General features: G+C 44.6%; 1 long non-coding RNA gene across 5 annotated transcripts in view; it reads left to right on the top strand.

The window, feature by feature from the left end:
- Window positions 1-22,058, top strand: part of LOC140186340 (uncharacterized) — a 76,377-nt gene that overhangs the window by 20,042 nt on the left and 34,277 nt on the right. For 4 of the 5 annotated variants that reach the window (XR_011882840.1, XR_011882841.1, XR_011882842.1 and 1 more), the window contains exon 2: window positions 6,019-6,195. The exons of the other annotated variant lie outside the window; for it this stretch is intronic. This is a non-coding gene — a long non-coding RNA (uncharacterized lncRNA). The remainder of the gene's footprint in view (window positions 1-6,018; window positions 6,196-22,058) is intronic. 5 annotated transcript variants of the gene reach the window in all.

Raw genomic sequence — 22,058 nt, 5'->3', positions numbered from 1 at the left:
GCTGGAGGAAGTCAGCAGGCCAGGCATCAGCTAGGGAAAAGAGTACAGTCGACATTCCCATTCTGACATGCCAGTCCATGGCCTCCTCTACTGCTGTGATGAGCCCACGCTCAGGTTGGAGGAGCAACAGCTTATATTCTGCCTGGGTAGCCTCCAACCTGATGGCATCAACATCGGCTTCTCGATCTTCCAGTAATGCTCACCCCCCCCCCCCCCGGCCCTCTACCGTTCCGGATTTCCCCCCTCATCTTATCTCTTTATATGCCCATCACCTCCCTCTGGTGCTCCTTCCCCTTTTCTTTCTTGCATGGCCTTCTGTCCTCTCCTAACAGATTCCCCCTTCTCCAGCCCTGTATCTCTTTCACCAATTAACTTCCCAGCTCGTTACTTCACCCATAACCCACCCCCCCATTTCACCTTTCACCTTGTGGTTCTTCCTCCCCTGCCCCCACTCTCTTACTCTGACTCCTCATCTATTTTTCCCAGTCCTGCTGAAGGACCTCGGCCCAAAATGTTGACTGTACTCTTTTTCTTTCTATCAATCTATCCCCCTCCCCCCCTCTCCCCCCTCCCCCCTCACCCCCCCTCCCCCCTCTCCCCCCCTCCCCCCTCCCCCCTCTCCCCCCTCTCTCTCCCCCCTCTCCCTCTCTCATTACTTAACCTTTAATTCTTGTTGATTAAACAACAAAATCTACCCTGCTGACTACTTAGAATGTGGAAAAGTTCTGTTTTTACATGCGAGTTGCTTAAATCTTCCTGTCTCTTACTTTATGATCATATACCTCTTTCTTTTGGTTAGCCAGAGAAAACACTTGATCCCACAGATAACTCAAACCCTGTTTTATTAATTCTCTTGAAAAATTACTGCAATAGTCTGATGTGGTGTGTTAAGGGTTAAGTATTACCCACTTGTTTCTGAGCAAGCCACATATTGCAAGGCTTCTAACTGCTGCTTCATTCTTTCCTTCTAACTTCTGGTCTCCAGAGTTGTCACTGCCGAGGTACTAAATTGTTCCTCTTTTCTGTATTTACACTGATCTTTCCAGAAGTTGAAGGTTCTCAAACAGAACAGAGCCAGTCAGATACAGGAGCATGGAATTAATTGCTCCTGCAACAACAGAAATTCTGCAAATGCTGGAAATTCAAGCAACACACATAAAAGTTGCTGGTGAACGCAACAGGCCAGGCAGCATCTCTAGGAAGAGGTGCAGTCGACGTTTCAGGCCGAGACCCTTCGTCAGGACTAACTGAAGGAAGAGTGAGTAAGGGATTTGAAAGTTGGAGGGGGAGGGGGAGATCCAAAATGATAGGAGAAGACAGGAGAGGGAGGGATGGAGCCAAGAGCTGGACAGGTGATAGGCAAAAGGGATATGAGAGGATCATGGGACAGGAGGTCCGGGAAGAAAAACAAGGGGGGTTGGGGAGAGAACCAGAGGATGGGCAAGGAGTATATTCAGAGGGACAGAGGGAGAAAAAGGAGAGTGAAAGAAAGAATGTGTGTATATAAATAAATAACGGATGGGGTACGAGGGGGAGGTGGGGCATTAGCGGAAGTTAGAGAAGTCGATGTTCATGCCATCAGGTTGGAGGCTACCCAGACGGAATATAAGGTGTTGTTCCTTCAACCTGAGTGTGGCTTCATCTTTACAGTAGAGGAGGCCGTGGATAGACGTGTCAGAATGGGAATGGGATGTGGAATTAAAATGTGTGGCCACTGGGAGATCCTGCTTTCTCTGGCGGACAGAACGTAGGTGTTCAGCAAAGCGGCCTCCCGGTCTGCGTCGGGTCTCGCCAATATATAAAAGGCCACATCGGGAGCACCGGACGCAGTATATCACCCCAGTCGACTCACAGGTGAAGTGTTGCCTCACCTGGAAGGACTGTTTGGGGCCCTGAATGGTGGTAAGGGAGGAAGTGTAAGGGCATGTGTAGCACTTGTTCCACTTACACGGATAAGTGCCAGGAGGGAGATCAGTGGGGAGGGATGGGGGGGACAAATGGACAAGGGAGTCGTGTAGGGAGCGATCCCTGCAGAAAGGAGAAAGGCGGGGGAAGGAAAGATGTGCTTGGTGGTGGGATCCCGTTGGAGGTAGCGGAAGTTACGGAGAATAATATGTTGGACCCGGAGGCTGGTGGGGTGGTAGGTGAGGACCAGGGGAACCCTATTCCTAGTGGGGTGGCGGGAGGATGGAGTGAGAGCAGATGTACGTGAAATGGGGGAGATGCATTTAAGAGCAGAGTTGATAGTGGAGGAAGGGAAGCCCCTTTCTTTAAAAAAGGAGGACATCTCCCTCGTCCTAGAATGAAAAGCCTCATCCTGAGAGCAGATGCGGCGGAGACGGAGGAATTGCGAGAAGGGGATGGCGTTTTTGCAAGAGACAGGGTGAGAAGAGGAATAGTCCAGATAGCTGTGAGAGTCAGCAGGCTTATAGTAGACATCAGTGGATAAGCTGTCTCCAGAGACAGAGACAGAAAGATCTAGAAAGGGGAGGAGGTGACGGAAATGGACCAGGTCCCCCCCCCCCCCCGCCCTCCTTGTCTTTCTTCCCGGACCTCCTGTCCCATGATCCTCTCATATCCCTTTTGCCAATCACCTGTCCAGCTCTTGGCTCCATCCCTCCCACTCCTGTCTTCTCCTATCATTTTGGATCTCCCCCTCCCCCTCCAACTTTCAAATCCCTTACTCACTCTTCCTTCAGTTAGTCCTGACAAAGGGTCTTGGCCTGAAACGTCGACTGCACCTCTTCCTAGAGATGCTGCCTGGCCTGCTGCGTTCACGAGCAACTTTTATGTGTGTTGCTTGAATTAATTGCTCCTGATAGTTTCCCCATATGCTCATATGACCAAGTTCTTTCACGCAGGTAAATCATACATTTAACCTGTAACACAGGGAAATAGGAGCAGAAATAGGCCACTGGGCCCCTCAAGCTTACCCACTATTCATTTTGATCATAGCTGATCTCTGATGGCTTCAACTCTTCTCTAGCAGTTCCTTATAACGCTCAATTCCTCGAACTTTCAAATATTTATCTATCTCTTCCTGGTGTAGATCAAATAGTCTATGTTCTATCACTCTGAGGAGCAGGGAACTCTCCCTGAGAAAAGGAATTCCTTGTCACCTCAGTTTTAATTAATTGTCCCCTTGACTCTCCCACTTATGAAAATATTTTTATCTACCCTGTAAAACCCTGTGTTGAATAAGATCACCATCAGTCTTCTTCACTACGAGGAATGCAAGATGCAAACTGTCCAGCTCCTTTTGGTAGGATAACCTTTACATTCTGGGGAACCTCTGGTGGACTCCCTCCACTGCTCTTATATACTTTAAGGCAAGGGAACCAAAACCGCACACTGTTTTCCCTGGGTTACTTTAGGAACACTCTGTATGACTGCAACTTATACTCATTCTTAAACTCCTTTTCCAGGTTTTCACTCCATCACTCAATCTATCCATATTCCATTGCAGAAGTACAATGCACTCATCACAACATCCCCTTCCTCCTATTTTCATATCATCAGCAAATTTTGCTGCTCTGTTGCAACTCCGTGCCAAGAAGTAACAGAAACCACACTACATACGATTTAAAGGAACTATATTTATGAATCTTAACTTAACTAAAGGGTTAGTAAAGAAAATAAAGCAAAAAACAAAAAGGGCTATTATAATTAAACAAATATCAATATCACATATCAATGTCACATCCAAGAACTATTATTCTTGACTTTATATTTCTGAATCTTTAAATGAGAATACTTCGGTTGATCATTTTTTAAATAGTTTGAATATTCCTTCATTCTCCCCTGACTTTAAAGCAAAACTCAATGAACCATTATCATTAGAGGAAATATCACCTGCCACCTCTGCATTACAGTCGGGTAAATCTGGACCTGATGGCTTTTCAGCAGAATTCTATAAATCATTTTCTTCTCTGCTTTCGTCTCAATTATTTTCAGTTTTACCCGATTCGTTTAAACATGGTAAATTGCCTGCTTCATTCAACGAGGTATGTATCATTCTTTTAGCCAAAAAAGGTAAAGATCCAACAGAGTGTTCTTCGTATAAGCCAATTTCTTTATTAAATGTCGATGCAAAAATTTGGGCTAAAATTTTGGCTCGTAGATTAGAAAACATTATACCCTCTGTTATTTCTGAAGATCAAAAATCATCTTCCCTTTTTTAATATACGGAGCTTATTTAATATCTTATATTCACCTTCAACTGGGATTCCTAAATGTGTTATTTTTCTCGATGCGGAGAAAACGATCGATCGTGTCGAGTGGAATTACCTTTTTGCGGTTTTAGAAAAATTTGATTTTGGACAAAGTTTTATTAGTTGGATTAAATTGCTGTATTCATGTCCCACCGCTTCTGTTTTAACCAACTCTCAGCTATCCCAGTCTTTCAGTATTAAATACGGCACTTGCCAAGGTTGCCCTTTAAGTCCCTTACTCTTCGATTTGGCTATAGAGCCACTTGCCATTGCGTTTCGTAGTTGTGCTGAAGTGATGGGGATTTGGAGGGGAGGTGTTGAGCATAAAGTTTCCCTTTATGCTGATGATCTTTTGCTTTTTATATCAAACCCGACCACCTCCTTACCCTCAATGTTTTCACTTCTTAATAAATTTAGTCAACTCTCTGGTTATAAACTTAATTTACCTAAGAGTGAACTCTTTCCAATCAATAGAGAAGCACAAACTTTAGTATTTCAGGACCTCCCTTTTAAAGTAGTTAATAATCAATTCACTTATCTTGGCACTACAGTAACAAGGAACTTCAAGAATCTTTTTCGAGAAAATTTTACCAATCTCCTAAACTCTACCAAACAGAGTTTGACACAGTGGTCACCCTTGTCTATGTCTCTTGTAGGTTGTATTAATGTTATTAAAATATATATCCTTCCTAAATTTTTGCATTTATTTCAGTCTCTACCAATTTTTATTTCTAAAGCTTTTTTTTCTCTATTATTTCGTATTATCTATGGCAGAGAAAATGCCCTAGACTTAGTAAAGCTCATCTTCAAAAATCTAAAAAGGAAGGTGGTATGTCCTTGCTTAATTTTCATTTATATTATTGGGCAGCCAATATTCATTGTCTTATTTTTTGGTCTTTCTCCCATAATCAGTCTGACTGCCCAAAATGGGTGACAATGGAGTTGAACTCTACTAAGGATCTTTCAATTCCTGCACTTCCTTGTAATTTACCTAGACTTATTGTTAATCCTCTTATCAGACATACTTAAAGAATATGGACTCAGTTCAGAAAATTTAATGGTCTTCATGGTTTTCCTCTCTCTAGCCCTATTTTACACAATCACCTTTTCCTACCTTCTATGCGGGATTCAACATATTACGACTGGCATAGAAAGGGTATTAGGCGCTTTGAAGATCTTTTCATAGATAATCGTTTTGCAAATTTTCAACAACTTTCTGCAAAGTTTAATCTACCTAATACTCATTTCTTTAGGTATCTTCAAATTCGACATTTCATTGACCCTTTGGTAGCAAACTTTCCTGAGATGCCTGAGAGAAATGTTCTGGACTTGTTTCTTTGTACCAACCCACTGGGTAAAGGTTTAATATCAGCTGTTTGGGATAAGTTAGTTATTTTGAGGCATACCCCTTTCTATAAAATCAGAACTGCCTGGGAACAAGATCTAAATATCTGCTTATCTGATGCAGTTTGGGATCTAATTCTTAAGTCAGTCAACTCAACCTCTCTACGTGCTCGCCACTGCCTTTTGCAGTTTAAGGATGTACACAGGACTTAACCAGGGTTGTACACTGTACACTTGTTTGTGGTAAGTGTAATGGGGCTGAGGCTACCCTTATTCATATGTATTGGACCTGTCCTTGTCTTGAGAAATTCTGGAGAGAAGTTTTTTTAACCCTATCTCATATTCTTAATTGTCATTTAGAACCTAACCCTCTGGTTGCTCTTTTTGGCACCTTGGGTGAAGTTAATATGCACTTGAGTACGACTAAATACTGAACATTATCTTTTGCCTCTCTTTTGGCTAGGCGGTTGGTTCTTCTTAGGTGGAAAGATGCTGCCTCACCCACTCACGCTCAATGGCTTAGTGATATTATGGCCTGTTTAGACCTCAAAAAGCTTCATTATTCACTTCTTAATTCGGATATAAAGTTTCATAAGGTGTGGGGACCTTTTCTTGAATATTGCTACAGTTCTTCTTTAGGGTAAGTTTATCTTCTTTTTTTAGTATGCTACAATCCCTTACTTTCAGCTTTTTTTCTTGTAAGTTATACAGTTTTTTGTTATGAATTATATTGTACTTTTGGTAGTTAGCATTATATTATTTTTTTCCCTATATATATTTACAATTCTCTGGGGTTGAATGTTCCGATTGATTTTTTTTTTCATATGTAAAGTGGTTGGCCTGGGTTTCTCTTTTCTTTTCAGTAGGAGGTTGGGGTGGATATTAATTTTACATATTTCTCTTTTGGGTGCTTTTTTTCTTACTGCTATGAATTATATATTGGATTTGTTTGTTTTGCACTGTATAAAGCTCCATTTTGTTTTTGGGTTCCTCTGTGTAGTTTCACTGCATAAAAAAATTATTAAAAAATAATTAAACAGTCAAATGTGCACAAGTTGGAGCTCAATTCTTCTGAAAGTAATATTCACCGATCCTCAGTTGACTGCTGCACCTTGCTCCATCGAATCATGGTCCCCCACTCTGTCGAATCCTACAATCAGTTCTCTCCAGCGTCTTCCCTCTTCATTTCCCGCCAAACAAAGGACTCAGCTCACATCCCAAAGTGCCCATTACCTCTAACCATAACCCAAACACTGATTCTACAGAAAGACCATTACATCAGCAGTGAAACTTTTCCCAGGGTTTTACATAAACAATTGAGGTCCAAGAACTGATCCCTGGGGTACTTCACTTATTATATCTGACGAGCTGAAAAGGATACATTTATCCCAACTCCTTGTTTTCTTTCCCTACCCCCCTCTCTCTGCATTCCGCAGGGATCGCTCCCTACACAACTCCCTTGTCCATTCGTCCCCCCCATCCTTCCCCACTGATCTCTCTCCTGGCACTTATCCGTGTAAGCGGAACAAGTGCTTCACATACCCTTACACTTCCTCCCTTACCACCATTCAGGGCCCCAAACAGTCCTTCCAGGTGAGGCAACACTTCACCTGTGAGTCGACTGGGGTGATATACTGCGTCCGGTGCTCCCGATGTGGCCTTTTATATATTGGCGAGACCCGACGCAGACTGGGAGACCGCTTTGCTGAACACCTACGCTCTGTCCGCCAGAGAAAGCAGGATCTCCCAGTGGCCACACATTTTAATTCCACATCCCATTCCCATTCTGACATGTCCATCCACGGCCTCCTCTACTGTAAAGATGAAGCCACACTCAGGTTGGAGGAACAACACCTTATATTCCGTCTGGGTAGCCTCCAACCTGATGGCATGAACATCGACTTCTCTAACTTCCGCTAAGACCCCACCTCCCCCTTGTACCCCATCTGTTACTCATTTTTATGCACACATTCTTTCTCTCACTCTCCTTTTTCTCCCTCTGTCCCTCTGAATATACCTCTTGCCCATCCTCTGGGTCCCCCCCCCCCTTGTCTTTCTTCCCGGACCTCCTGTCCCATGATCCTCTCGTATCCCCTTTGCCAATCACCTGTCCAGCTCTTGGCTCCATCCCTCCTCCTCCTGTCTTCTCCTACCATTTTGGATCTCCCCCTCCCCCTCCAACTTTCAAATCCCTTACTCACTCTTCCTTCAGTTAGTCCTGACGAAGGGGCTCGGCCTGAAACGTCGACTGCACCTCTTCCTACAGATGCTGCCTGGCCTGCTGCGTTCACCAGCAACTTTGATGTGTGTTCCTTGTTTTCTATGGTTTTCAATCCGTGCTAACATACCTCCATAAACCTTAATTTGTGCAATGGCCTCTTATGTAGCATAGAGATTCAAAGCAACTTTATCAAAGTCTATATGTAACTACTACCATGAGATTCATTTTCTTGCGGGCATACTCAATAAATCCAATAACCATAATAGAATCAATGAAATGCCGCACCAACAGGGTGGACAGCTAATGTGCAAAAGATGACTAACTATGCAAATACAAAAAGAGAGAAAAAATAGTAACCAATAAATATCGAGAACATGCGGTCAAGAGTCTTTGAAAATGAGTCTATAGGTTGAGCGAACAGTTCAGAGATGGGACACGCGCAGCTGAGTGAAGTTGTTCTGCTGGTTCAAGAGCCTGATATTTGAGGGGTAATAACTGTTTCTGAACCTAGCCGTGTGAGTCCTGAGGCTCTTGTATCACCTTCCTGATGGCAGCAGCAAGAAGACAGCATGACCTGGGTGCTGGGCGTTTCTGAAAATGGATGCTGCTCCCCTGTGACAACGCTCCATGTAGATGCATTCAGTGGTGGGGAGGGCTTTACCCAGGATGGACTGGGTCACATCCACTACTTATCATGGCCATACGCCCTTCCTCCGGGCCTCCAGGTCACACACTGCACTCCCAACCTCCCCAAACTCCCTCTGAGACAGCAAAGCACCAGATCGATTAATTGGCCCAAAAACGCACCAGCAAAATGTAAATTACAGGCTCCAATCACACACAGCTTAGTAGTAGAATCATATTTGAAAGAAGAAGTAGTAGTAGTAGTAGTAGTAGTAGTAGTAGTAGTAGTAGTAGTAGTAGTAGTACAGGTAGTTATTTTATGAGCCATCTGCAGGACATTGCCATTGGTCACTGGTTCCATTTGCCTAAGAAACTCTATCTTGTCGAACCTAGGCATCTAGTTATCTCTTTACTATAATAACAACTAACTCTTTTGTCTGCTGTTGAAGCCTCTCATGCATGAGAGATGTTTCAGAGTGAACCCATTGTTTCTTATCTCACTGCCTCCAGATGGCCTCTGTTCTGTTTTCTGTTTGGGTCATTTTGACCTTGGCTGACATCAAAGACAGGCAACTCTCTATCGAAACTAATGTGTCCTTTTAAAAAAAACTACTTCGCAAATTCATTGTCCTGGAGGCCCAGTTTCAGTCTGTATCTCAAAAGGGACTTTTCAGGACAGTTCCCCCTTTTGTAATTCTGTGATCAAGTACTGGAAACCACCCTTCTATTTGAGTTGTTATCAATGTCTTGAACAATTTAAAATAATTTTACAGACAATTAAATATATTTTGCTTGTTCAAACAGAATACACTGCCCAGCCTTATGTTCTGGAATGATTGTTTTTTAACTCTTTGCAAGTAACCCTTGTTTTGTTTTGTTTCTCTGTTCAAAACAACCTGTAGCTCATATAAGATTTGCTTCTGTCCTCCATTGTGCTGTTAGAGGCGTAACTGCTTGCCATCCTAGTCTTAGGTCCTAACAACTGTGACAATTTGATTCAAAATTTCCTTTTGATTGGACCATCTTCATCCTGTTTTAATGCTATAAAGTTATGAATTGTTCAATAGGGGACTGATTGCTAACGGACCATTAGCAAAACTCTGAGAAGAAATGACCTGAGTTTGTCAATAGTCTGAAGATATTTTTATGTGCTTTGTCTCTCATCCCTCAGCTTACTAGCATCAGTTGAGGACAATCCTAAATGCAGTAGAACCATCATGTTATCTACGTGATGGTTTGTAACTTCTGCAACATTACAGGGATCGAGAAGGAAAGCTTGCATTTATACAAAGAAACACTTCAGGAATGTCTCTAACTTGTAGCCTGTTTGTAAAGTTCAGTTCTAACACTGGGTTCCCCTGGGCATCATGGGATAGAAATTTCAGTTAATTTTTAATCAGTTTAGCTCACCTTGGTTTATGCATTCTTGCTGGTGGTACAACTACATGTTTTGCAGTTAAAAGTGGGTATTTATGCATTTATCTCCATAAATTGAAGTAGATTTGGGACTCTGTGTCCAAATGTGAAATTCCCAAGTTGTTAAGATTCCAGACGTTGGAAAGTGAGGAGCTAATTATTGTTTGGGGAAAGTGCCATGTAAGTGGAATATTTGGTGGGGACTGAAGAGTGCACCGGGTAGTCAATAAAAGTATGGCCCATTCAAATTAAGGAAGGGTAGAGGAAAATGTGTTTGAGGGTAAAGTCACGTTGGGGCAGAAATTGCAAACGATGATCTACTGACTACAGAGGCTGAAAGGTGAAAGCAAGGCAATTCTGTCCTTGCTTTGTCCAGGAAGAAAGCACAGTCAAGGGTTCTCTCTCTCTCTGATAGATGGGTAGCTGTGATTTAGAACAGAGGAGGTTAATTGAGAAGAACTGACGTGGAAACTTTCATCACTAAAGCAGAGATAATGGAGATGGAAGAAGGGGGAGAAGGGAATAGTCTAGGCAGGAGCCAGGGTGGAGAACATTTAGGAAGATAACTGTGGGAGCTGTAGATTTTTAATTGATGTTTGTCTCAAGGCTGACCACCCACCTTGTCTACGCCCCACATAATTTCATACACCTTCTAAAATTCATTCATCGACCTGCTATGTTCCAGAGGAAAGAGAGTCCAGCCTCTTAACTCAAGACTTCCTGTTCTGGTAACAATAGTTGTGAATCTTTTCTACACCTTTTCTGGCTTAATAACATCCTTCCTATCGCTGGGTGACCAAAACTGCACACAATACACCAAGTGTTGCCTTAGTTTAACCTTGCATCAGGGCTCTGACAGATAAAAGCAAGCATGCCAGCCCCCAGGCTCACCACTGCTTCTATCCCTGCCTTCACTTTATGGAACTATGTACCTGTACCTCAAGTCTCACTGTCCAGCAACAGTCTTTAGGGCCCTGCCATTTGCTGTACAAGTCCTGCCCTAGTTGAGCTGACCAAAATGCAAAACCTGGCATTAGTTTGAGTTAAATTCCATCTGGCATTCCATGGCCCATTTCCTCAGTTGAACCTGTTATAATATTGGATTCATCACTGGCTTTCCTTGCCCTGTTCTTCGTGTTTGTCCAAATATCTTTAAACGGAAATGTTTGTTCTTTCTCTGCAGATGATGCCTGAGCTGCTCTGTATTTCTGGCATATTTTTATTTTTATTTCCTTTCATTCGGGGCATCATAGGTGGCTTTACTATGAAATGTCATGCTTGGCTTACTAGGCAAAGTGGTTTTAGTAATTAAATATAGTTTTAAAGATTACAAGAAATCTCGAAATAAAGTGCAGTGGATAAATTGGCACGAGAATCTTGTTTTCTCAAACACAATTGTGCTTTTGGAGAAGTAATTTGCCTAGCATATCAACAGAGATTACTTGTCAGGAATTCTAAGATGACACATTGGATCATGTTTGACACATCCAGGGACTAGCATTTGGTTTTAAGAATGAAGTAGGGTGGTGGGGAAGGAGAAATTCTGTTAATAGTTTCTCAGTATAAATCTGTGGATTGAAATTCTTAAAAACAATAGTATTTATCTATACAGTACATATTTTGTAGTTGCTTCTGAAATCCATTTTGTGAAATGCTAGGTATACAAGTATCCACTTTAATCTGTTCTTTTAAACTTCCTTAAACGTTGAAATTTCTGAGGTAAAAACAGAAAATGTTGGTTTAAAAACTCAGCAGTATCTAAGAAAAGGAAAACGTATTTTAGCAGTTAACATAGACTCATTCTGACAATGAATCCTAAACATGAAACGTTAGCTTTCTTTTTCATGGATGCTGCCTGACCTGAATATTTCCAGCATTTTCAGCATATTGATTTGAAAAATTTGGTTTACATTACCAGAATAATATGTAAAATTAATTCATTAATCTGTTAGGATTAGCTCAAGACAAGAATTTTTAAATGTCAAGTTCCTTCAGTTAGAAAATAAATTACAAAAAAATAGAAAATGTAATTGTCTGATTTTGCAGAAATTGTAAATCTGTCACTTGACTAGTTATGGCCCTGGAGGAACCTATAATTTGGTCTCTGATGCCATCTGTTGGAGATTCTAATTATATGAAATTTATCTTGCATGCTTTTTCAATAATTCATAATGTGACATGTCTTCACCAGTGCTTATACCCCCAGATCTGCCAGTGTTTCTCAGCAGAAGTCCTGGTGTCTTGTTCCAGTCTGAGTGTAAACCAATAGCACAGCTTCCATCCTGTCACGCGGGCTGCTCCTGTACTGCACCATATGAAATCTTGCCACTGAGCCATTGCGAACTTAAACCCTAATCAACATGCGGCAGCCCCATTTATAGAGTATGAGTGGGTAAAATTGTTTGCCAGAGGAAGGGCTTTATATAAATATGATAAAATGCTTTTAATTGATTTTCTTTCAGGTGTGTGTATTTTGTTCAGTGAGCTTAATTATTAATTTTCAGCATCTGGGAGTTGCTGGAAGCACTTGTTGAAGCTGTGGGGTAACCTTAGAGGCCAGAATTTGTTCTCTCCCCCAAACTGTACTTGAGGGGAGGATGGTGAATTACTGCTTTGAACCATCACAGTTGTTCTGGTGAAGTTTTCCCCTGTGGTGCAATCGGGGAAGGAATACCAGGTTTGAGATGCAGCAATCAAGAAATGGCACTGCATTTCCTAGTTGGAGAGGTGTGCAACTTGTAGAGGAACCAGCAGGTGGCGCTACTATCCATGCATTAACTGCTCAGCAACTTCATGTGTTGAGGAGCTGGGAATGGAATTGAACATGGTGCAAGTACAGTGAAAATTCCAGTTTCTGACCTTGTAGAAGGAAGGTAGTTAATGAAGCAGTTGAAGATGATTGTGTCTGGAATTATTATTATTATTCATCCATCATGCAATGATGAGAACCACTCTAGTCATCTTCGATTTGTAGGGGCTGGACTGGTCTGTGTATAAAAAGACGGCTGAAGAGGCCAATTCACGCTCAGAAAGTTCTTTGACAATGTGGACAAGATGGCAGCCTTGTTGGGTTGGGGATTGCTGGCTTGGTCTTTCCTGGCCAGCCTTCATCTCTGCTGCAATAGTCCTTTCTGCCTCGGGTCACTGCGCCTAATAGAGGAAGGAGCGTTACTCAACCCGATCCTGCCGATATGTTCCCATGTGTCGAAGGCTTTTAGTGAAGCTTTCAGGGTGTCTTTATAATGTTTCATTTGGCCTCATGGGAACACTTTCCTTTCTGTAGTTCGCCGTAAAGCAGCCTGTTAGGCAGCCAATGGTATGGCACATGGACTATGTGGCCTGCCCAGTGTAAATGTGACTGCATCAAAATGGTGTAGGTACTGGACAGGCCAGCCTTGGTAAATACCTCCCTGTCAGGGATACTGTCTTGCCACTTAATGTGAGGAGCTTTCTGAGGCAGACTGTGTGGAAATGGTTCAGTTTCTTAGCATGCTGTTAGAGAACTGTCCTATACACGTTCAGCTTCATCTGTAGGCTTGTGCCTCTTCTGTTCCAGACATTGCTACAAAGCCTGCTGAAGGCTACACTCACTTCGGTGGTCCTGGCGCTCACTTCATCATCAGTGACGGTGTTCTGGGACAGTGTGCTGCGAAGATAAGTGAGCCTGTTCACTGGGTTGCGTCTTTGATTGTTGATCATGATGTTTGGCCCAACATGTGATTTTCCCTGGAAATGGCTGATGCATTACTTCAGTCAGCTTGGTGTTGAGGGTGAGCCAAAAGTTAGGGCACACAGCAGAGAACTTGTCAACACAGCACTGCGTATGAATTTTTGAACCAGCATTGAGGGCATAGTCATCAGCAAAATGAAAGTCTCTGATGATGTCTGTCATAACCTTACTTTTTGTCTGGAACCTCCTGAGGTTGAACAGTTTCCCAATCAGTGGGAAATCTGATGTCAATGCTTATGATGCCTTCACCATCATTTTGGGAGATTTTAACCAGACCAGTCTGGAAAAAATCACTAAGCAACTACCATCAACAGATCACTTGCAGTACCATAGGAAACAACACACTGGACCATTGCTACACCACCATCAAGAATACCTACCGTGTTATTCCACGCCCTTACTTCAGAGAGTCTTATCACCTAGCTGTACTTCTACTCCCTGTGTATAGGCAGAGACTGAAGACTGCAGCACCAGCAGTGAGGACCAAGAAGGTATGGACAAGGGAAGCACAGGAGCACCTACAGGACTGCTTTGAATTGGTGGACTGTACTGTATTCAGGGATTCATCTATGAAGCTGGATGAGTATGCTGCATTTATGACTTCAATAAAACCTGTGTGGATGAATGTGTGCCTACAAAGGCTTACTGTACATTCCCACACCAAAAGCAGGTACGTCGTCTGCTGAAGGCTAGATCTGTGGCATTCAAGTCTGGCAACCCAGGCCTGTACCAGAAAACCAGGTATGATTTGCGGAGGGCTATTTCAAGGGTGAAGAGACAATTTCGAATGAGTTGGAGGCGACATCAGATGCACGGCAACTCTGGCAGGGACTGCAAAGCATTACTTCCTACAAAGTGAATCCCAATAGCATGAATGGCAGTGATGCTTCACTACCAGATGAACTCAATGCCTTCTACGCACGCTTTGAAAGGGAGAACACAACTACAGCTGTGAAGATCCTTGCCGCACCTGATGACCCTGTGATCTCCGTCTCAGATGCCGATGTTAGACTGTCTTTAAAGAGAGTGAACCCTTGCAAGGCAGAAGTTCCCGATGGAGTACCTGGTAAGGCTCTGAAAACCTGTGCCAACCAACTAGCGGACATTTTCAACCTCGCACTGCTACGAGTCAGCTCCATCTTGGGTGCTATCCTGCAAAGTACCCAGGACATCTTCAGGGAGTTGTAGCTCAGGAAGGCAGCGTCCATTATTAAGGACCTCCAGCACCCAGGGCATGCCCTTTTCTCACTGTTACCATCAGGTAGGAGGTACAGAAGCCTGAAGGCACACACTCAGTGATTCAGGAACAGCTTCTTCCCCTCTGCCATCCGATTCCTAAATGGACATTGAACCCGTGAACGCTACCTCACTTATTAATATACAGTATTTCTGTTTTTGCATGTTTTTTAAAGCCAATATGTGGAATTGTTTTACTTGTTTGTTTATTATTATCATTATGCTTATTTCCCCGCTAGATTATGTTTTGCATTGAACTGCTGCTACTAAGTTAACAAATTTCACGTCACATACCGGTGATGATAAACCTGATTCTTATTCTGTAGCTGTCTGTGAAGGCATCAGTCAACATGGTGGAAAACACCAGTCTGCATAGCGTTGGTGCAAAGATACCGCCCTGCTTGAACGCTTTTGAGACGGAAGGGTGCGGATGTTTCACCACTGTCCTGATCTCTAGCTTGCATGCCGTCATGGAATTGCTGCACCATGCTGATGAATTTCCTTGCGCATCCGTACTTCGCCATGATCTTCCACAGACCCTCTCTGCTAACAGTGTTGAAGGCCTTAGTGAGATCGACATAGCAGGAGAACAGGTCAGCGTTTTGCTCCTGAAATTTCTCTTGCGGCTTTCTTGCAGCAAACGCCTTGTTGATAGACTCACAACCCTTCCAGAATCCACACCAGCTCTCTGGTAGGAGTCCCTGGCCACACTGCGATTTAAGATGGTTAAGAAGAAGCATGGCAAGAATTTTGTCTGCAATAGATAGCAAAGATATTCCCCCATAGTTGTTGTAGGTTTTCATTTCATTTGTACAGAGGTTTGATGGATGCAACTTTAAATTCCTGTGTAATCGTCTGTGGCTGCCACGTGAGTTGGAAGAGCTGATGGAGCTTTTCTTTTAGCACTGAACCACCTTGTAGGCCTCACTTGGTATTGTGTCTGATTCGGGTGCTTTGCCATTAGAGAGTAGAGGCATCACTTTCTGGGTCACGGCTAAGGTCTGGAATATTCAGTGTTTCATTGACAGGTACTTGGGGCTGGTGACCAATGGCTTCATCATTTATAGTCGAAGGACGATTCAGAACTGTTAAGGTGTTCAGCCCACCTATGAAGAACTTTCTTTGTCCGTGATCAGTGTGTTCCCATCAGCTCTAAGGAGAGGGGATAATCCTGACGATGTGGAGCCATAGACAGTGCAGCATAAAAGTTCCTTAAATCATAACTATCTGCATACGCCTGGATCTCGAGGAATCCTGCATCTCTTGCAATTTGTGTTATACCGTCCTTCGTATGTTATCGAAGGCATCCTTTTTTGTGATGGACTTGGGGTCGCTGAAGGAAGCTTTGTGGAGATGTTTTTCATCCAGCAGTTGTTTGATGTTGACACGGTTTTCATCAAACCAGACCCTGTACTTTCTGGTAGCAGTGGCGTAGATCAGCTCTAGAATACCCGGGGTGGGACGACATTACCTGTCGCAAGCACAGCCGTTTTTCTTTGTACTAGTTCTGGAGTATCTTTTCATTTGATGCCTATTGATTTCAGCATTCTTTAGTGCAGAGTTTCCCAACCTGGGGTCCAGGGACTCCTCGGTTAATGGTAGGGGTCCATGGCATAAAAAAGGTTGGGAACCCCTAAGGCATAAGAATGCAAATAATTAAAATAGCCTATCCTAACATGCCTAACTTAAAGTTGGGGTACAAACAAGTAGAGTAAGAGCTCTAAAGTAGAATATGGATAATCACCAGGTGAAAGAGAACAAACAGCAGTGCAGAGTGAATCAGTATTAGCTGTTTTCCGAGTATCTGCAATGGCAAGCTACAGCTGATAGTAATGATTCGGAGACATCAATTCAAATTCTATCATGGCAAGAGGTTATTTAAAAAAAATCATCATGAAAATCTGGAATTTAAAAAAAAAACTGAACATCAGTTCTCTCATTTGGAGGAAGTTCTGGGGGGAAATGTGCTAATTTCCACTGTCCCTACTGCTTCTTGATAAGGCAGAAAGTGGAATATATTTGCACATGATAGCACCATGCTTAATTCTATGAACAAAACCTCAATCCCTGCCTGCAAGCAGCCGATCTGTTTATACAACTTTGAGATTGCTGATCGGTAATGAATAATGTTTGTGCCAAGTTATAACCATCCCTAACGAGAGTGAAATTAGCTTCCTGAGGTGGCCAGTGGTGTGCCACCTACCTCAATATCGTGGCTGCAAAACACATCAGAGTCTGGCTGCCTTGCAATGATGTCTAAACCCCTTCCCACACCATCATCAATGCTTTGCTAATGTCCAAATTTAGTACCTTCCAGGAGAAAGCAGTCCACTTGACTGACAACACATCTACCACCCTAATTGTTCAGACCCTCCTCACTGGTACAGGGTGGCAAATTTGTGTAGCATCCACAAAATCACTGTGGTTGCTTACTTAGACTCCTCCATCAACGCTTCGTAAACCCAGCCAAGATGGATACTTCAAGATCCTACATCTACGGACTCCAGAGCCTGCTGGCCATGAAACTGGCAGGCATGAACTTCAGATTGCCTCTGCCATTGATCTTACCGGCTCCAACACCTCAGGGCATATTCAAAACCTGGACTCCAGCAACGACCATGGAGACATTCAAAGCGATTGTGCAACCACCAACTGCGACTCCAGCCTTGAACTCCAGGCCGGGTCTTTATGTGCTGCTGTTGTGACTCCCGTCTCCCCTTCCCCCACCAATACTCTGCAATCCCGTCTCCCTCAGATCCCACCGTCAGCTCCTGGGTCCTCAGAGGCTCCATCTTCCTCTCACCCCAACCCTCCCCTCTCCACTGACACCCCCAGCCTCCCCCCTGCCACCTCTGATCCGAGCTCTCATCCGTGCCGGGTCTTTACCATCCCCTCTGACCTTCAACTGTCTGAGGCAGAGCGCTCTGTTCTCAGTAAGGGCCTCACCTTTGCCCACACCTCAGCGAGTTCCGTGTTCGCCATGATGCGGAACTTTTCTTCCGCCGTCTCCGTCTCCGAGCCTACTTCTTCGGCAAGGACTCTTCCACCCCCACCGATGACCCCTTCTCCCGTCTTCAACCCTCCTCCTCTTCATGGACACCCTGCTCTGGTCTTCTGCCTGCTCTGGATCTCTTTATCGCTAACTGCCGACGGGACATCAACCGTCACGACTTCACCGCACCTTGTCCCCATTCCAACCTCACTCCTTCGGAACGCTCTGCTCTCCACTCCCTCCGCACTAATCCTAACCTTATTATTAAACCCACCAATAAGGGGGGTGCTGTTGTAGTCTGGCGTACTGACTTCTACCTTGCCGAGGCACAGCGACAACTCGCGGATACCTCCTCTTATTTACCCCTCGATCGTGACCCCACTAAGGAGAACCAGGCCATTGTCTCCCACACCATCACCGACTTTATCCACTCAGGGGATCTCCCATCCACTGCTACCAACCTTATAGTTCCCACACCTCGCACTTCCCGTTTCTACCTCCTACCCAAGATCCGCAAACCTGCCTGTCCTGGCCGACCTATTGTCTCAGCTTGCTCCTGCCCCACCGAACTCATTTCTGCATACTTCGACACTGTTTTATCACCCCTTGTTCAATCCCTTCCGACCTATGTTCGTGACACTTCTCACACTCTTAAACTTTTCAATGATTTTAAGTTCCCTGGCCCCCACCGCTTTATTTTCACCATGGATGTCCAGTCCCTATATACTTCCATCCCCCATCAGGAAGGTCTCAAAGCTCTACGCTTCTTTTTGGATTCCAGACCTAATCAGTTCCCCTCTACCACCACTCCGCTCCGTCTAGCGGAATTAGTCCTTACTCTTAATAATTTCTCCTTTGGCTACTCCCACTTCCTCCAAACTAAAGGTGTAGCTATGGGCACCCGTATGGGTCCTAGCTATGCCTGCCTTTTTGTTGGCTTTGTGGAACAATCTATATTCCGTGCCTATTCTGGTATCTGTCCCCCACTTTTCCTTTGCTACATCGACGACTGCATTGGCGCTGCTTCCTGCACGCATGCAGAGCTCGTTGACTTTACTGACTTTGCCTCCGACTTTCACCCTGCCCTCAAGTTTACCTGGTCCATTTCTGACACCTCCCTCCCCTTTCTAGATCTTTCTGTCTCTGTCTCTGGAGACAGCTTATCCACTGATGTCTACTGTAAGCCTACTGACTTTCACAGCTATCTGGACTATTACTCTTCTCACCCTGTCCCTTGCAAAAACGCCATCCCCTTCTCGCAATTCCTCCGTCTCCGCCGCATCTGCTCTCAGGATGAGGCTTTTCATTCTAGGACGAGGGAGATGTCTTCCTTTTTGAAAGAAAGGGGCTTCCCTTCCTCCACTATCAACTCTGCTCTTAAACGCATCTCCCCCATTTCACGTACATCTGCTCTCACTCCATCCTCCCGCCACCCCACTAGGAATAGGGTTCCCCTGGTCCTCACCTACCACCCCACCAGCCTCCGGGTCCAACATATTATCCTCCGTAACTTCCGCCACCTCCAACAGGATCCCACCACTAAGCACATCTTTCCCTCCCCCCCCGCTCTCTGCATTCCGCAGGGATCACTCCCTACGCGACTCCCTTGTCCATTCGTCCCCCCCATCCCTCCCCACTGATCTCCCTCCTGGCACTTATTCGTGTAAGCGGAACAAGTGCTACACATGCCTTTACACTTCCTCCCTTACCACCATTCAGGGCCCCAAACAGTCCTTCCAGGTGAGGCAACACTTCACCTGTGAGTCGGCTGGGGTGATATACTGCGTCTGGTGCTCCCGATGTGGCCTTTTATATATTGGCGAGACCCGACGCAGACTGGGAGACCGCTTTGCTGAACACCTACGCTCTGTCCGCCAGAGAAAGCAGGATCTCCCAGTGGCCACACATTTTAATTCCACATCCCATTCCCAGTCTGACATTTCTGACATGTCTATCCACGGCCTCATCTACTGTAAAGATGAAGCCACACTCAGGTTGGAGGAACAACACCTTATATTCTGTCTGGGTAGCCTCCAACCTGATGGCATGAACATAGACTTCTCTAACTTCCGCTAATGCCCCACCTCCCCCTCGTACCCCATCTGTTACTTATTTTTATACACACATTCTTTCTCTCACTCTCCTTTTTCTCCCTCTGTCCCTCTGAATATACCCCTTGCCCATCCTCTGGGTCCCCCCCCCTTGTCTTTCTTCCCAGACCTCCTGTCCCATGATCCTCTCGTATCCCTTTTGCCTATCACCTGTCCAGCTCTTGGCTCCATCCCTCCCCTTCCTGTCTTCTATTATCATTTTAGATCTCCCCTTCCCCCTCCAACTTTCAAATCCCTTACTCACTCTTCCTTCAGTTAGTCCTGACGAAGGGTCTCGGCCTGAAACGTCGACTGCACCTCTTCCTAGAGATGCTGCCTGGCCTGCTGCGTTCACCAGCAACTTTTATGTGTGTTGCAAGATGGATACTTGTCCCCTTGTAGAAGCAAATGGCACACCAGCTAAATCCTAGAACTCCCTCCCCAAAGACATTGATGGAGTGCCCTCACCAAAATGATGACAGTATTTTAAGCTAACTCTCCACTGCCTCATTAAACACCATGCTCAAGCTCATAAATGAATAAACTGCAGCGGATTCCCAAAGCATGCAAATAAAGTTGATCCCTTGAATAAATGAAAATATACTCTCACTCTGAAAATGAGGTTTTATTTTTGGTTCACTAATATCCATCACGTAAAAAAAAAACTACTACAGATTCTTCAGCTGCCCTGTAGGATTGTTTAACATCCCATCCCTTCCAGGAGCATTAGGCATTCTGCCTTGGTGTTGGGTTATCGCATTATGATTGATTGTTTAGAAAATGTGGCTCTGAAGGAGTACTTCAGAGTCACTTGGTGAAAGACCAACAATTGGAAACACCAAGTAGGACATAGGTGATGAAGGAGGGAAATACAAATGCTGAAAGCTGTTGGGACATGGCCCCACAGGGAAATGAATCTCAGGGTAGTATATGGTGACATATATGTATTTTCATAATAACTCTACTTTGAAATAGCTGTGAGGATTTAAATAAAAATTAACAAATGGGTAACCATGGAAGATGTTGCAATGGATCTGTGGCAAATTATGAGCTCAAGGGAATGAACGTTGCAATGAAACCACACTATTTATGTAAATAACAATATAAGCAACCATTGTTGGTAGAATCGCAAATGGTGATGAGAGGGCATACAGGAGTGAGATATGCCAACTAGCGGAGTGGTGTCACAGCAACAACCTCGCACTCTACGTCAGTAAGACGAGAGAGCTGATTGTGGACTTCAGGAATGGTAAGACAAAGGAACACATACCAATCCTCATAGAAGGATCAGAAGTGGAGAGAGTGAGAAGTTTCGAGTTTCTGGGTGTCAAGATCTTTGAGGACCAAACCTGGTCCCAACATATCTCGGGATTACTGCCTGTGCCACGCGACAGTGAGAGTAGGAATGGAACGAGGGTGGAGGATAAATGCGTGGCTGAGGGACTGGAGCAGCGGGCAGGGATTCAAGTTTCAGGATCATTGGGACCTCTTTTGGTGCAGGTGTGATCTGTACAAAAAGAATGGGTTGCACTTGAATCCTAAGGGGACCAATATCCTGGCGGGGAGATTTGCGAAGGCTACTGGGGAGACTTTAAACTAGAATGGTTGGGGGGGGGCGGTGGGAATCAAAGTGAAGAGACTAGGAGAGAGGAGGAGGTCAGATGTCCAAGCATTTTGAAAAACTCAAACAGATAAATAGAAAGTGGCCAGTGAGTGAGTGGGCCAGTGAAGGAGTGGAGCTTTGAGGCTTTGACTCGAGAAGCTTCGACGAGAAGAGGCGGAAGACAAGCTAGCTCGCAGTTAGTCTTTATAATGCCTCCTGAGACAGTGATGTGCCTCTCATGTGAGATGTGGCAGTCTTGGGGGAACCCCCCTCTCCCGCAGAGTCACATCTCCAGAAGTGCATATGGCTGGGCGAACTGGAAGACCATGTAAGGAATCTGGAGCAGCAGCTAGATGACCTTCGACTCATAAGGGAGAATGAGGCAGTCATAGATGAGAGCTACAGGGAGGTAGTCACACCTAGGCTGTCGGAAGCAGGTCGTTGGGTGACAGTCAGAGGGGGGAAAGCGAAGGTGAGCAGACAGGTCGTGCAGAGCACCCCTGTAGCCATTCCCCTGAATAATAAGTTTACCATCCTGGATACTGTTGGCGGGGACGACTGACCGGGTGTGAGCCAGGGTGGCAGGGCCTC

This window comes from Mobula birostris, chromosome 2 (assembly GCF_030028105.1).
Source record: "Mobula birostris isolate sMobBir1 chromosome 2, sMobBir1.hap1, whole genome shotgun sequence".
NCBI classification, from domain to species: domain Eukaryota; kingdom Metazoa; phylum Chordata; class Chondrichthyes; order Myliobatiformes; family Myliobatidae; genus Mobula; species Mobula birostris.
This window is presented reverse-complemented; position numbering and strand designations above follow the sequence as displayed.